The sequence below is a fragment of the Tasmannia lanceolata genome, unplaced genomic scaffold (assembly GCF_043159265.1).
Source record: "Tasmannia lanceolata isolate RefF3 unplaced genomic scaffold, GAP_Taslan_0.1 ptg001311l, whole genome shotgun sequence".
In the NCBI taxonomy this organism is placed as follows: Eukaryota; Viridiplantae; Streptophyta; class Magnoliopsida; order Canellales; family Winteraceae; genus Tasmannia; species Tasmannia lanceolata.
The window spans coordinates 12,501-17,500 of record NW_027519971.1 but is presented as its reverse complement, the minus strand read 5'-3'; positions in this window follow the sequence as shown (position 1 = coordinate 17,500).

Here is a 5,000-nt window from a genome sequence, read left to right as displayed (position 1 = left end):
GTGCCCAAGGCTAGTGAGCAAGGCCTGGGTGCAAGGCTAGTGTGCAAGGCTTGTATGCAAGGCTAGTGTGCAAGGCTGCTGTGCAAGGCTTGTGGGCAAGGCTGGTGCGCAAGGCTAGTGCCCAAGGGTTGTGTGCAAGGCTAGTGCCCAAGGCTAGTGCGCAAGGCTCGTGCCCAAGGCTAGTTCGCAAGGCTTGTGTGCAAGGCTAGTGCGATGGGCCAGTGCCCAAGGCTTGTGAGCAAGGCTTGTATGCATGGCTTGTGCGCAAGGCTTGTGTCCAAGGCTTTTGTGCAAGGCTCGTGCGCAAGGCTAGTGTGCAAGGCTTGTGCGCATTGGCAGGTAGCCCACCACCATGCACGATCCAAATGCCACTCACGCGACAACACGGTGCCAAGCCGGGCATGGTGTGCACTCAAAACCAATCAACGGACAGAGGTCATGCGTCATGGGGGGGATCTAGCAAGGCCATGGGGAAGGTCATGGAGGACCTTGGAAGCAAGCGCAAGACGAGAGCGAATCGAACAAGGGGCCAGGACGGGGCCTTGTGCCCATGGTCTTCGCAAGACTGCGTCCAAGGCGCCCGAAAGCCCAAGGGAACCCAAACCCGGCCGACACTTGCAATCGCACATGCTCTCTGCAACACACCATCAATGCCGCCCAACGGGGCCAGCACGAGCAGTCATCCGCGGTCCCCTGGCCCTGCGCACGTTTGTCTTTGAAACCGAGCATCAATGCCACAGAAAGTGCCGGGGCGCCAGCTGGAGCCATCATCCGCGTTGCCATGGCTCGCTTGGCCTTGGCTTGCCAGGCCCCGACAGGAGCAATCGCGCATTTTCTTTGCAACCGACCATCAATGCCGCCCAACGGGGCCAGCACGAGCAGTCATCCGCGGTCCCCTGGCCCTGCGCACGTTTGTCTTTGAAACCGAGCATCAATGCCACAGAAAGTGCCGGGGCGCCAGCTGGAGCCATCATCCGCGTTGCCATGGCTCGCTTGGCCTTGGCTTGCCAGTCCCCGACACGAGCAATCGCGCATTTTCTTTGCAACCGACCATCAATGCCGCCCAACGAGGCCAGCACGAGCAGTCATCCGCGGTCCCCTGGCCCTGCGCACGTTTGTCTTTGAAACCGAGCATCAATGCCACAGAAAGTGCCCGGGCTCCAGCTGGAGCCATCATCCGACGTGCCATGGCTTTGGTCCCATGGTCTTCGCAACCGAGCATTCGTGACACCCGACGGGGCCAGGACACCAACCCTTCCGACACGAGCATTCGCGCATGTTCTTTGGCCACACAACGGCGCCAGCACGAGCAAAATCATCAGCGGTGCGGTGGCCTTGCACGGCCTTTTGTCTTTGGAACCAACCATCAGTGCCACGGGAAGTGCCGGAGTCCCGGCATCCGCGGTGCCAAGTCATTGCGCCCTTGGTCTCTGCAGCGGGGCATGCCGGGCACTCCCAACCATTGCAAGCAAGCAAGAAAGAAAGTAAGTAAGTAAGTAAGTATTACATATAGGGGCGGGACATGCGGGGAGTTCTGCGAAACGTGCACTACGGGGCACACGCGTACCTACCGGGGCATACCGACCCCTATTGGGGCACACGTGTGCATATCGGGGCATACCGGGCCTATCAGGGCACACGCGTACATACCGGGGCATACCGAGCCCTACTGGGGCACACGTGCGCATATCGGGGCGTACCAAGCCTATCGGGGCATTCGCATGTATCCCAAGGCATACCGAGTCTATCCGGGCATACGCGTTCATACCGGGGCGTAACGGGCCTATCGGGGCATACTTGGGCATATCCGGGCAAAAAATGCCCAAAACTTGCGCAACCTTGGCAACCGTGGTCCATTCCTCACTATATGCCATGGCCTTGTGCCCATGGTCTTCACAAGACAGCATCCAAGGCGCCTGAAAGGCCAAGGGAGCCCAACCCAGCAATGCCCAGCCAAGGCCAGGCATTCCAGTGCCTGCCCGGGCAAAAACGCCCAAAGCATGCCCCATTCCTTAGCCTATCCAGGCAAAAACGCCCAAAACCAGCCCATTCCAGTGCCTATCCGGGCAAAAACGCCCAAAGCATGCCCATTCCTTAGCCTGTCCAGGCAAAAACGCCCAAAACCAGCACATTCCAGTGCCTATCCGGGCAAAAACGCCCTAAACCTGCGCATTCCAGCGCCCCGCAGCATGCCACCCTCCTATAGGGTTTGCGCAACCAACCCGCCTAACCACCAGTGGCAACCAAAGGTGCTGTTAGCGACGACTTCTGAAGACGCAACGAGACGCGACGGGTTTGCGCCCAGACGCGACGAGACGATGCGGGATCTGCGCCCAACCATGCCTACACCCGCCGACTTGTTGCGGGAGCTGCTTGCCCAAGCATGCCTAGCGTGCAAGGCCTGCGTGCCCAAGGTCTGTGTGCAAGGCTAGTGCCCAAGGCTAGTGCGCAAGGCTAGTGCCCAAGGCTAGTGAGCAAGGCCTGGGTGCAAGGCTAGTGTGCAAGGCTTGTATGCAAGGCTAGTGTGCAAGGCTGCTGTGCAAGGCTTGTGGGCAAGGCTGGTGCGCAAGGCTAGTGCCCAAGGGTTGTGTGCAAGGCTAGTGCCCAAGGCTAGTGCGCAAGGCTCGTGCCCAAGGCTAGTTCGCAAGGCTTGTGTGCAAGGCTAGTGCGATGGGCCAGTGCCCAAGGCTTGTGAGCAAGGCTTGTATGCATGGCTTGTGCGCAAGGCTTGTGTCCAAGGCTTTTGTGCAAGGCTCGTGCGCAAGGCTAGTGTGCAAGGCTTGTGCGCATTGGCAGGTAGCCCACCACCATGCACGATCCAAATGCCACTCACGCGACAACACGGTGCCAAGCCGGGCATGGTGTGCACTCAAAACCAATCAACGGACAGAGGTCATGCGTCATGGGGGGGATCTAGCAAGGCCATGGGGAAGGTCATGGAGGACCTTGGAAGCAAGCGCAAGACGAGAGCGAATCGAACAAGGGGCCAGGACGGGGCCTTGTGCCCATGGTCTTCGCAAGACTGCGTCCAAGGCGCCCGAAAGCCCAAGGGAACCCAAACCCGGCCGACACTTGCAATCGCACATGCTCTCTGCAACACACCATCAATGCCGCCCAACGGGGCCAGCACGAGCAGTCATCCGCGGTCCCCTGGCCCTGCGCACGTTTGTCTTTGAAACCGAGCATCAATGCCACAGAAAGTGCCGGGGCGCCAGCTGGAGCCATCATCCGCGTTGCCATGGCTCGCTTGGCCTTGGCTTGCCAGGCCCCGACAGGAGCAATCGCGCATTTTCTTTGCAACCGACCATCAATGCCGCCCAACGGGGCCAGCACGAGCAGTCATCCGCGGTCCCCTGGCCCTGCGCACGTTTGTCTTTGAAACCGAGCATCAATGCCACAGAAAGTGCCGGGGCGCCAGCTGGAGCCATCATCCGCGTTGCCATGGCTCGCTTGGCCTTGGCTTGCCAGTCCCCGACACGAGCAATCGCGCATTTTCTTTGCAACCGACCATCAATGCCGCCCAACGAGGCCAGCACGAGCAGTCATCCGCGGTCCCCTGGCCCTGCGCACGTTTGTCTTTGAAACCGAGCATCAATGCCACAGAAAGTGCCGGGGCGCCAGCTGGAGCCATCATCCGACGTGCCATGGCTTTGGTCCCATGGTCTTCGCAACCGAGCATTCGTGACACCCGACGGGGCCAGGACACCAACCCTTCCGACAGGAGCATTCGCGCATGTTCTTTGGCCACACAAAGGCGCCAGCACGAGCAAAATCATCCGCGGTGCGGTGGCCTTGCACGGCCTTTTGTCTTTGGAACCAACCATCAGTGCCACGGGAAGTGCCGGAGTCCCGGCATCCGCGGTGCCAAGTCATTGCGCCCTTGGTCTCTGCAGCGGGGCATGCCGGGCACTCCCAACCATTGCAAGCAAGCAAGAAAGAAAGTAAGTAAGTAAGTAAGTATTACATATAGGGGCGGGACATGCGGGGAGATCAGCGAAACGTGCATTACGGGGCACACGCGTACCTACCGGGGCATACCGACCCCTATTGGGGCACACGTGTGCATATCGGGGCATACCGGGCCTATCGGGGCACACGCGTACATACCGGGGCATACCGAGCCCTACTGGGGCACACGTGCGCATATCGGGGCGTACCAAGCCTATCGGGGCATACGCATGTATCCCAAGGCATACCGAGTCTATCCGGGCATACGCGTTCATACCGGGGCGTAACGGGCCTATCGGGGCATACTTGGGCATATCCGGGCAAAAAATGCCCAAAACTTGCGCAACCTTGGCAACCGTGGTCCATTCCTCTCTATATGCCTAGCCTTGGCAACCGTGGTCCATTCCTCACTATATGCCATGGCCTTGTGCCCATGGTCTTCCCAAGACAGCGTCCAAGGCGCCCGGAAGGCCAAGGGAGCCCAACCCAGCGATGCCCTGCTATGGCAAGCCAAGGCCAAGCATTCCGGTGCCTATCCGGGCAAAAATGCGATTCCTCTCTATATGCCTAGCCTTGGCAACCGTGGTCCATTCCTCACCATATGCCATGGCCTTGTGCCCATGGTCTTCCCAAGACAGCGTCCAAGGCGCCCGGAAGGCCAAGGGAGCCCAACCCAGCAATGCCCTGCTTTGGCAAGCCAAGGCCAAGCATTCCGGTGCCTAACCTTGGCAACCGTGGTCCTTTCCTCACCATATGCCATGGCCTTGTGCCCATGGTCTTCGCAAGACATCGTCAGAGGCGCCCGGAAGGCCAAGGGAGCCCAACCCAGCAATGCCCTGCTTTGGCAAGCCAAGGCCAAGCATTCCGGTGCCTAACCTTGGCAACCGTGGTCCTTTCCTCACCATATGCCATGGCCTTGTGCCCATGGTCTTCGCAAGACATCGTCCAAGGCGCCCAAAAGGCCAAGGGAGCCCAACCCAGCAATGCCCTGCTAGGGCAAGCCAAGGCCAAGCATTCCGGTGCCTAACCTTGGCAACCGTGGTCCTTTCCTC